This window comes from Mus pahari, chromosome 1 (assembly GCF_900095145.1).
Source record: "Mus pahari chromosome 1, PAHARI_EIJ_v1.1, whole genome shotgun sequence".
NCBI classification, from domain to species: domain Eukaryota; kingdom Metazoa; phylum Chordata; class Mammalia; order Rodentia; family Muridae; genus Mus; species Mus pahari.
Genome location: NC_034590.1, coordinates 96391871 through 96403903, shown reverse-complemented (window position 1 = coordinate 96403903; position 12033 = coordinate 96391871). Strand labels below are relative to the sequence as shown.

The 12033-nt window shown below is 45.3% G+C and overlaps 1 protein-coding gene across 1 annotated transcript in view; it reads left to right on the top strand.

Annotated features, from left to right (window-relative positions):
• Window positions 1-2930: 2930 nt before the first annotated feature.
• Tmem219 (transmembrane protein 219) overlaps window positions 2931-12033 on the top strand; it is a 28682-nt gene continuing 19579 nt past the window's right edge. The window contains exon 1 of the mRNA XM_029541143.1: window positions 2931-3011. The gene's annotated coding sequence lies outside the window, so the exon portion shown is untranslated. The remainder of the gene's footprint in view (window positions 3012-12033) is intronic.

The window sequence follows — 12033 nt, the reverse complement described above, 5'->3', positions numbered from 1 at the left end:
GCCCTAGCCGTCCTGGAACTCACTCTGTAGACCAGGCTGGCCTCGAACTCAGAAATCCGCCTGCCTCTGCCTCCCAAGTGCTACATATAGACATGTATGGTTTTGGTGGTTGTTAGAGTGTTCAGATATTTTAAGTGACCTTTTTTTTTTTCCAGTGGGCCACATTTTCATGAAAATGATGCCCAGAAATTTCTAAAATGGGACAATGGCTACTCTTGCTGTCTCCCAGCAGGGATGACTGAGTCCCTAAACTTTGTGGGCTAAACTTCTCTGAATAGGGATGATGCTACTGGAAAGGGTGATCCAAAACTCACTTAGTAACTCAAAACCAGTTTCCATTTATATCCACTGACCAAGGGCAATGCAGACAAGACGCTCCCTGCTGTGCCTGTACACTGCTGCTCTGGCAGAGTGCTCTGTGACTGCACTGACAGAGAAATCCGCGGCTGGAGTGGACTCCAGTTTGGTGCCTGGGACCCAAGTTGTATGGCTCACAACCATCTCTAAGTCCAGCTCCAGAAGTTTAAAACCCTCCTCTGACTTCCAAGGGCATCCAAACAGACAGACATATGCAAAAGTAATAAATCTTTTTAAAAAAGAAAAGAAAGTCACTTGGAGCTTTAAAAAAGACAGATGTGAGACTAGGCCTGCAGATGTGGGTCAGTGCTCACCTCGCAGAAGGAAGCCCACAAGAGGGCTCTTCACCTCATAGCTCCTGACAAAAGGACCAAACTGAGCCTGATGGAGTGACACTCTGGAGGCATAGGCCTGCGGGTCTCTGGGTCTGAAGCCAGCCTAGTCTACAGAGTGAGTTCCAGGACAGCCATGACTACACAGAGAAAGCCTGTCTAGAGAAACAAAACAAAACAAAAGACAAAGAAGCAGACCAAATGGGCTTCGGGCTCTGTTTTAGGATTCCTAGCTGTTTTTGTTTCTTAAGACTATGCACGATGCCATTGTTTGATGTTCCCTGACCATTGCCAAATACTACAAAACGGCCTTTGTCATGCCACAGAGTGCCCTTCAACAAAAGGAGGGGTCATTTATCTTAGTCCAGCTACACGTGTTTGCTCCACAGTCTCCTGATTAGCAAAACCCTGGAGAAGAGGCAGGATGTGTGATAAAGTCCAGGCCCCATCTGCCTGACCTAGAGGAGCCCCTGAGAGCCTGCTGTGGCCTGTTGCTCTTCTTTCAGATAGACCGTGTTCAGCCAGAGTTATTCCTGCTTCCTGACAGTGCTCTAAGCAGAGCAAAACCCCCGTCCAAATCCTAGAGACCCAGTACATGTAAGTCCTGTGGTGAGGCACTTCCATGCCTTCAGCGGCTGCTGAAGGCTTCCCTAGACTGTGTTGTCCTTTCTGAGGAATCACAACCACTACTTCCTTTGTTCAATGTTTGGTAGATTCCTGGTGGCCCTCTGAAAGACAACTTTGGGTTCTTAGTGAATGATACTGAATTTTGTTTGTTTCATTGTTATTGAGACAGTCTCTTATAACTCAGGCTTGCCACAAACTCACTGTGTAGCTTAGGATGATCTTGAACTTCTAAACTCCCTCTCCCTTCTCTCTCATGGGCATGTGCATGTGCGTGCATGCGCGCATGCGTGCGTGCTTGCGTGCGTGCGTGCGTGTGTGTGTGTCTGTGTGTGTGTGTGTGTATGCATGTGTGTGAAAATCAGTTCTCTCCTGTAACCACAGTAGTTACATGGATAGAACCAGCAGCCTTGCCAGCCAGGACCTTTCTCTCTCTCTCTCTCTCTTTTTTTAAAGATTTATTTATTTATTATATCTAAGTACACTGTAGCTGTGTTCAGACACTCCAGAAGAGGGCATCAGGTCTCATTACGGATGGTTGTGAGCCACCATGTGGTTGCTGGGATTTGAACTCAGGACCTTTGGAAGAGCAGTCAGTGCTCTTACCCGCTGAGCCATCTCTCCAGCCCCCAGGGCCTTTCTCTATGGAAGCATCTCACTAATCCAAATATACAGATTTTTTTTTATAATATATATATTTTTTAAAGATTTATTTATTTATTATATGTAAATACACTGTAGCTGTCTTCAGACACTCCAGAAGAGGGCGTCAGATCTTGTTATGGATGGTTATGAGCCACCATGTGGTTGCTGGGATTTGAACTCTGGATCTTCGGAAGAGCAGTCGGGTGCTCTTACCCACTGAGCCATCTCACCAGCCCTATAATATATTTTTTAAAAACTGTCTGTCTGTCTATCTATGTATCTATTTTGGTTTTTCAAGACAGGGTTTCTCTGTGTAGCCCTGGCTGTCCTGGAACTCACTCTGTAGACTAGGCTGGCCTCGAACTCAGAAATCCACCTGCCTCTGCCCCTGGCCTTGAACTCAGAAATCCACCTGCCTCTGCCCCTAAGTGCTAGGATTAAAGGCATGCGCCATCACTGCCTGGCATAGAGGTTAATCTCTTGATAACCAATTCAAAGTTATAATGTACTTGGGCTGAACCAGGGATAGAATCCATCTGGGGCAGTGGTGGTAATTTTTTTGTTGTTGTTTATTTTTTTCTTTCTTTTCTTTTTTTCTTTTGGTTTTTCAAGACAGGGTTTCTCTGTATAGCCCTGGCTGTCCTGGAACTCACTCTGTAGACCAGGCTGGCCTCAGACTCAGAAATCCGCCTGCCTCTGCCTCCTGAGTGCTGGGATTAAAGGCTTGCGCCACCACACCCGGCTGGTAATTTTTATGTTAGGTTATTTGCAAGAGTTTCTGCTGCATATTTGACTATAAATGAGGTCAAATTCCTATTTTTCAGAAACCACTGGTGAATACCCATTCCCTTCTCTCTGTGAGCCTGTAGCCATGGGAACTGCAGCCAAGTATACAATAACATCTCCATGAACAAATCCTCGGGGAACAAAGTTCATTTTAATACAGCTGGCCTAAACACAGAAGAATCTGGGGGACTCTCCAGGCTTGGCAGCTTTGTGCTGCCTCCTGGCTTCAAGCTGCCTCTGGAGGAGGAGAAAGTGGAACTATCACAGGTAAGGGCTTCTTGGGGGACCAGGGGTGGGGCTTGTGCTTGTGCCAGGTGTGTTGGGAGAGTCCTTTCAGGCTTGCTTTTCCAGAGGAGAGAGTAGGAGAGGGACCTTGTGTACCGAGACCCCAGTCTTTAAGAGCTCTGCTGGTCTGTGAGTGTGTGTAGACTAGTCTGGAATCTGGAGGGTGCTGGCTAGGGAATCCTGTTAGGGGCCGTCCAGCCCTGGAACCAGGAGCAGGGACACCAATGCTTCTCTGTTATGTTTGGTGCTGAAGATTGAACCCAGGGCCGTGCCTCGCTAGGCAAGTGCTCTGCTGCTGAGATCATCCCAGTTCTGCGGCGGCTGCTTAGGCCTGTGTGGTAGGGAGGAACAGAAAGGCTTGAAGCTGAGTGATGGTTTTCTTGCTCATTAAGTCACTTTTCTTCATCCCTGACAGTAAGCCCCTCATACTGTTCTCCAAAATCTCCTTGGAACTTCGCCTTCCTCTGAGCACTGGAGCCTGGAAAACCTTAGGCACCAGAGCTCTACCCGTTCCCTTTCTCCTGCTCTGTGAGCCCAGCCTAACAATGCAGTTTCCTTATTACTATGGCTAGTCAAGCCAGCCTACAGTGCATGGAATCAAGACCATCTTCCCACACTCGTCGTGCAAGGCTGGGCTGGGCTGTAGAAGAAAGTGATTATCTAGAACCACCATTTGGACTGGAGTCACACTCAGGGATCTTTGTCTGCCCCTGACATACTGTGTACTGTGTGAATCTTGTTTACTTATTTGAAAGAGCATTGCACATAGGCCAGGCTGGCCTCTAGCATGGTACATAGCTGAGGATGAAGTGGGGTCTTAGCCTCCACTTCTCAGGTGCTGAGATGACAGGCCTGTGCCCACTCGCAGAAAATTACATGCCTGTATATCGCAGGGCTGGGGATTCGACTCAGGGTCCTGTCTGTGTTGGGCAAGCATTTTAGTATGGAGCTATGTCTTCAGCCACCCGTGCAGCTCTTAACAGCACTTCTAATCAAGTTTCTCTGAACATAGTCCACTGGACCAGGGCCACATGTCATGAAGAGGATCAAGGTCACACTCCAAACCTCCAGTCCAGTCCTTTCTCTTTCTCCCCTGCCGTTCACCTGGCTTCCCACCTAGGTCAGCTGCCCATTTTGAAACAAACTGCCGAGAAAAACAAGCAAACAGAAAATATGCAGCCTCTGCCCCATACCATATATAGATAAAAGACAGAGAAACAAGAAATACAGAGGCTACAAAAGATTTGACAGTTTTATGTTAAGCAGTTTTATCAGACAGGCTAAAGCTCTTTGTCCAAAGAAACAGTTTTAAGGACCCCTGTTACCTCATTACTCTCTTTCCCTGTCTGTGTGGGGCTGGGATTGAGCTCGGGGGTCCCCACATAATAAAATGATGCTTTATCTATGAAGACCTGCCAGTTGCTGAGGAATTGAGTCAATTTTGAGATTCAACAGAACCAGGAGATTCTAGGCGATACTGCTACAAAGTCTTTTACAGGGCTTCTCTGAAGCTTTTATTCCAAGGTAGCTCAGGGTTTAAAAGCAGGGAGAGAAAAACAACAAAAAGCCTGCAGAGGATCCAGTCAGTCACCTGATAGCACAGGTTATCTCAAGCGGCTCAAAGCAGGCTGTTTGCTTAATGCCCCCCGAGAGCCCTACACTACACTCCTTGGACAAATGCTTTCTCCCAGGGGAGTAAACAGAGTTCTATGGGAGCAGGGTTCACACAGCAGGATGCCGTAGGAAAGGATGCAGCCTACACCCAAGACATAACCCGGCCTGACACTTCTTCTTTTATTACTTAGCTGTTATTTTTGTTTGTCTGTTTTTGAGTCAGGATCTATCTCAGTATGTAGCCCTGGTTGGCCTAGAATTCACTGTGTAGACCAGGCTGGCCTCAGACTGCTGGATTAAATTCTCTGCTGGGATTAAAGGTGTGTACCAACATGCCTGGCTTTCTTTCTTTCGTTCTTTCGTTCTTTCTTTCTTTCTTTCTTTCTTTCTTTCTTTCTTTCTTTCTTTTTTTTTTTTTCTTTTTCAGGACAGGATTTCTCTGTGTAGCCCTGCCTGGCTGACCTGGAAATCTGCCTGCCTCTGCTCCCCAAGTGCTGGGATTAAAGGCGTGCGCCACCATCGCCTGGCAGGCCTGGCTTCTTTTATTGCTTAAGATAATTTAGTAATTATTGAAAAGATTTAAGAGTAAGAATATGCAGTGTCCACTAAGGTTTCCCCTATTTCCAATCCTTATTCTCCCCACAAGCAACCACTGGCCAGAATTTTTCTCAAACATTCTAAATATACATATACCTACATATATGTATGTATTAATATATACTTTATATGTATATTATATATATACACACATGTTTATTTAATCTTTTTGTTCAACACACATGCTGGCATACTGTATGTTTCTTTATGCTGTGTTGATTCCACTTGCTGTGTCTCAGGCTTCTTTCACACTTGAGTGTGCAGATGTGTCTCATCCTATTTAGTAGCTGTATGGTGCTCTATTGTAGATATAGCACGGTTTCCTAAGGGCTCCACTGACAGATGAACCAGGTTGTTTCACGTCTGTTATAAACAGGGCTGCAATAAGCATCTTTGTTATACTTCTCAGAACACGAGTGGTTTTGCCAAAGAAACCCCTAGATGTGGAGGATGCCTCTCAGGGTGGAGCACTTGTCTGTATGTGCAAGCCTTGGTGTCCGTCCACAGTGTAAGGAAACATCATCTCCTAAAGGTAGAGTTGCTGAGTCAGCGATTACATCAGCCTCAGTGATGCTCAGACTGCCCTTGGAAAGCTTGAGTCTCTGTAAGCTCCTGTCAAGGTTGTGAGTGGATTGCCCCACCCTCGCCAGCATGCTTATGAGTAGGCTTGACCCCATCCAAGCTCTTGTTGTTAGCACTTGTTTCTACCTTACCAACACAGGCTTTGATTTCGATTTTTTTTTTAAAGATTTATTTATTTATTCTATGTAAGTACACTGTAGCTGGCTTCAGACACTCCAGAAGAGGGCATCAGATTTCATTACGGATGGTGGTGAGCCACCATGTGGTTGCTGGGAATTGAACTCAGGACCTCTAGAAGAGCAGTCAGTGCTCTTCACTGCTGAGCCATCTCTCTAGCCCTGGTTTGTTTTTTGTTTTTTGTTTTCCATCAAAATAGCCAAATATCTGTAATGTGTCAGCCAAGTGTGTTGGTTGATATGTTATTTCTCCACATGTGAAACGAGCCAATTCAAAGTAGATTAGATTATTTTACATGCATGTTTATTGGGAAGCTGCTCTTGGATGAGTTCACTGGCCCCAGGGAAGGAGGCTGGGAAGTCACCATGGAGAGGGAGGGAGAGGAGATGAGGAAGAGAAAGAAAGAAAGAGTGTGCATACAGACAGAGAGGGGTGTGTATGTGTCTGGATTAAACAGGGAAGATGTCAGGGTCCAGCCTTGACACAGGATATGCGTTCTCAACTGGGGGCAGGGATATCTGGAAGGCGCGTGATAAATATACACAGGCTATTTTTTGAGTATAAGCTGACAGGCAATTTTTCAAGGCTTAAAGTTTCTCTCTCATCTCTCTCACTCTCTGCTCTCTTGTGCTCTCTGCACACACTCTGCATTCTCTTGTGCTCTCTGCTTTTCTCCTCCTGCGCACTTTTCTTTTCTTGAGCTCTCACTCTCCTACATACACCTCTCACACACACACCACAGGCACACTCGTTTCACTCACACACACATCCACTCTCCATGCACACCCACATCCTCTCCTCACACACACACACACACACACTCTCCATGCACACCCCACGTCCTCTCCTCACACACACACCCACCCTCCATGCACACCCCACATCCTCTCCTCACACACACGCACACCCTCCATGCACACCCCACACTGTCTCCTCACTCTCCACGTGCTTTCTGCTTGCTCTTTTCATGCTCTCCTGCCTTTTGCTTACCCTAGTCTCTTATTGGTACTCCAAAAGCAGGCAGAAAAAAAGACACTGTATAATAATTGCCAAATCAAAGTCAAAAGAATAACCATATCTATGCCGGGCAGTGGTGGTGAATGTCTTTAATCCCAGCACTTGGGAGGCAGAGGCAGGTAGATTTCTGAGTTTGAGGCCAGCCTGGTCTACAGAGTGAGTTCCAGGACACCCAGGTCTACACAGAGAAACCCTGTCTCAAAAAAACTGAGAGAGAGAGAGATAATAACCATATCCCACAGAGAATTAAGAATTATAATTGTTCCCCGAAGTTTTAAGCTTTCCCTATTCCCAGGCCTGTTTAATATATTTATTAAAGTATAATAAATTTTAACTTATTATACTTCAGAGCTCAGAGCTCCGAGTTCAGCTACTTGCATTTTCCTGTGAAGCTTTAATGATAAATGACCTAGGCAAAGCTGCCAGGAAGTGGCCAGAAAGAATCAACCCTTAACTCAGTAGTTCTGCTAGCTTTCTGCTTCTGCACATTGCACACAATGGCTATCCTAAGAGTCCCAGTGTTTTGACTTAGTTTTACTAATATAAGATTTTATATATTCTATACTTGCTTATCCAGGAACCACTCTTAAATGTGCAAAGCTTATTTCATAACTTCAATAACTTTTACCTTTCTTGGGGTTCCAATGTTGGCTCTTTAATTCATTTTCTAATAATTTCTTCCAACTTTCTTTGCAAGTCAAACATTAATCTGGAACTACCATTGTGCAGTTGTTACATTGTTTCCAAGATGAGAACACACAGCATGAGCCTAGGCCATTAGGACTGTGCTGTGCTGTGCCCCTATGCCTCAATTTTTAATTGTTTAAGAATCATTGGGGGCTGGAGAGATGGGTCAGCAGTTAAGAGCACTGACTGATTTTCTAGAGGTCATGAGTTCAATTCCCAGCAATTACACTATGGCTCACAACCATCTATAATGGGATCAGATGCCCTCTTCCAGTGTGTTTGAAGTCAGAGACAGTATACTCTCATACATAAAATAAATAAATAAAATCTTAAAAGGAGGAAGAAGAAGAAGAAGAAGAAGAAGAAGAAGAAGAAGAAGAAGAAGAAGAAGAAGAAGAAGAAGAAGAAGAAGAAGAAGAAGAAGAAATCATTACATTGGGCTGGAGAGATGGCTCAGAGGTTAAGAGCAGTCGCTGCTCTTCTAGAGGACCTTAGTTCAATTCCCAGCAACCACATGGTGGCTCACTACCATCTATAAATGTAATCTGATTCTCTCTTCTGGCATGCAGGTGTATATGAAGATAGAGCACTCACATTAAATAAATAAATAAATAAATAAATAAATCTTTTAAAAAAAAAATCATTACATCAAGGAGCATCTAGTTTCACAGAATTCACCAGAGCAGAAGGAGAAAGAAGTAAGAAAGTCAGATATAATAGAATAATTATGCACACCAAGGCCAACTGAAAAGCAGTCACACTACACTCCCGACCTACTGCAGACAGTCCCTGTCATTGTATTCTGTCCCCAGCAGATAGAGCCTCTGGAGAAAGAGCAGCCCAGCCCCTGAGCTGGAAAATTCAAGATTAGGGGTAGGGTAAGCCAGATAGGGACTGAGGGATGCTAGGAGAACTTGGAGGCCAGGTCTGCTTTGATATGTAAAATATTCAGCACAGTCCCTTGTCCCAGTCTGAAACCATAACATTTGTGACTACTTTTAATCTCAGCAGAGGCAGGTAGATCACTAGAGTTTCAGGCCAGACAGGGTTACATAATGAGACTTTGTTTCATCCCTCCCCAAATTTATACTATATTAGACAGAAGGTTAGAAATGTCAGTATAAGCTGGATGTGGTGGCGCCTTTAATCCCAGCACTCCGGAGGCAGAGGCAGGTGGATTTCTGAGTTCAAGGCCAGCCTGGTCTACAAAGTGAGTTCCAGGACAGCCAGGGCTATACAGAGAAACCCTGTCTCAGAAAAAAAAAAAGAAAGAAAGAAAGAAAAAAAAAAAGTGTCAGTATAGAAATGAAGCAGATGGATGTTGACTGTCACCCTCATAGCTACAGTATGTGCGGAGGTAGGAGGACAGCTTTGTGGAATCACATGCAAAAAAAAAAAAATGTAAAAAAAAAAAAAAAATCTGTGGGGCTGGTGAGATGGCTCAGTGGGTAAGAGCACCCGACTGCTCTTCTGAAGGTCCAGAGTTCAAATCCCAGCAACCACATGGTGGCTCACAACCATCCGTAACAAAATCTGACGCCCTCTTCTGGAGTGACTGAAGACAGCTACAGTGTACTTACATGTAATAAATAAATAAATCTTAAAAAAAAAAAAAAAAAAAAAAAGAGAGCACTGACTGCTCTTCCAGAGGTCCTGAGTTCAATGCCTAGCAACCACATGGTGGCTCACAACCATCTGTAATGGGATCTGATGCCTTCTTCTGGTGTGTCTGCAGATAGCAACAGTGTACTTGTAAATAAAATGAATCTGAAAAAAAAAATCCATGGTATGTTAAGCTTTAGAGCTCTGTTTGACAGCCATGTGGAGATGACAAGTAGATATGAAATATGTAAGGAGGTTCTTTGAGATGAAAAACAAATTCAGTGTTGAGAACAGTAAGGAGGAGTTTGTCAGACGTGCCTGGGTGGGAGCAACTGATGATGTGCATGGGCCCATACAGTTGAAACCACAATTTCTGCTTGGGGAGTGTTGAGCTCTCAGTCAAGCTCAAAGCCACAGAGGAGACAGAGTCCACACTGTGGCAGAGGTGGTAGAGGACCCAAGGACCGGCTGGAGCTCAGGAGCCAACCACATCCGCTGGGAAAGCAGCAGATGCTCACAGGTACCCAGTAGCCAAAATTAGAATATCTTACTGCCTCCGAGAGAATTTCAGGGGAGTTTTGAGATGATTTCAACAATCCAAACAAGAAAGAGGTTGATCCCTGGCACTGTGGTGCACATCCATAATCCCAGACTGAGGCTGGAGGATCACAAGTTCAAGGAGGGTAAGGAGGTCAAGGCCAGACTGGGTGACGGGAGACTGGCTCCAGAGGAGGAGGAGGAGGAGCAGGAGGAAGAGGAGGAGCAGGAGGAGGAGGAGGAGCAGGAGGAGGAGGAGGTAAAAGAAAGTTGGAGACCTGCCTGAATACATAGCAAGACCAGTCTCAGTGGATGGATAGATAGATAGATAGATAGACAGATAGATAGATAGATAGAAAAGCTAGTAAGGCACAAAGGCAAGGGAAGTAGAGGAGGAGAGAGTTGAGAAATGTTGGCGAGACAGAAAGTTTTGGGGACATATTTCATCCAAGTTACTGAGGCAAGAGGACTCAAGGATGTGCCCTAGGTTATGGCTGCATGAGTGCAGATAGTGGCATCATTCAAGGTGGAGAACTGCAGCACAGAGCAGGGCAGTGCACACTGTAGACACAGCAGAGCTGAGTCTTGCTCTCCGTATCTGACCTACAGATATGGTAGAGCTGCCCACAGTATCTGGAAATTGGGTATGTCCTTGAAAGGTTCAGGCTTGTGACATCGGGTTTGTAATATTGAGCTCTTAGCTTTAGACGCCAGGGGACGGCTAGAACCACTGGTGCAAGCATACTTGAGCAGAGGGAAAGGAAACAGCAGAAAGGAGAGGGAAAGGAAACGGCAGAAAGGAGAGGGAAAGGGAACGGCAGAAAGGAGAGGGAAAGGGAACGGCAGAAAGGAGAGGGAAAGGGAACGGCAGAAAGGAGAGGGAAAGGGAACGGTAGAAAGGAGAGGGAAAGGGAACGGCAGAAAGGAGAGGGAAAGGGAACGGCAGAAAGGAGAGGGAAAGGAAACGGCAGAAAGGAGTTTGATTTCTTGTGCTGAATACTCTTTGGGGGTTTCTACCCCACCTTAGACCATTTAGCTCCCAAATAAAAGACACAAACCTTTATATGTGTAATAAGTCTTAAAGCACTAGAGCCGGGCAGATATCAACCCTCGATACTATTTTGTCTACTTCCTTGTCAGTAACCCAGAGATATTACTTGCCATGCTCCACCTGGGCTGCTCCTACTCCAACTTGCATGTCCTCATGACCATGCGCTCACAATCCACCTACCCCATGGCCACTTCTTCTTCCCTTGGTCTCTGCCTCAGTCTGGGAAACAAAGCCCCACCTACCTCTCCTCTGCCCAGCTACAGGATATAGACATGTTTGTTTACCTCGCAGATAAGTTGAGTGACGAGGTTTATACAACAAAAGCTGGTATACATGAGGATCTGCTCATCTTGGAGCAACCAGATCTTGGGGTACAGACTTCAGTATTTGAATACCAGCAGCATCAGACCAACTCACTTCAACTTCTCCTTACCAAGTCCTACTGGTTCTGCCTCCATGAGGTGTCTTGACTTACCCACCGTCTCTAGCTTCACAGTGGTGACCCCAGTCTTCCCCCACCACATTGTGACTGCATTCTGGGGGTTGGTCTTGGTTATTTTTCCCTCTCTTCCTTTGGTCCCCTTTAACCCACTTCCCACATTACAATTGGACTGGTTTTCTGTCTGTCTGTTTGTTTGTCTTTGTTTTTAGATAAGGTTTCATGCAGCCTATGCTTGTCTCAAACTCACTGTTAGCAGAGCCTAGCCTTGAACACCTCCTACTATGTATACATACAAGCAAACACAAAAATACTTTTCTCTTACACTCATATAATACATATTTTAAATATATACATTAAGTTATTCCTCTCTTTTTTTTCCCCTCCTTTGATATAGAGTATTACATATCCCAGACTTGCCTGTGAATTCACTGTTTAGGTAGGGTTAGGGTTGGGGTTGGGGTTGAGGTTAGGGTAAGGGTAAGAGTAATAAGGGTAAGGGCTAGGGCTAGGGGTAGGGCTAGGTTAGAGTTAGGGTTAGGTCTAGGGCTAGTGTTAGAGTTAAGGTTAGGTTACTGCTAGGCCTAGCCTTGTATTAGGGTCTGGGTTAGTGTTAGGGTTATACCTGCAGATGACCTGAATTAGAGGGTTAGGTTAGGCTTAGGGTTAGGGATATAGTTGAGATTGACCTTGAACTCCTG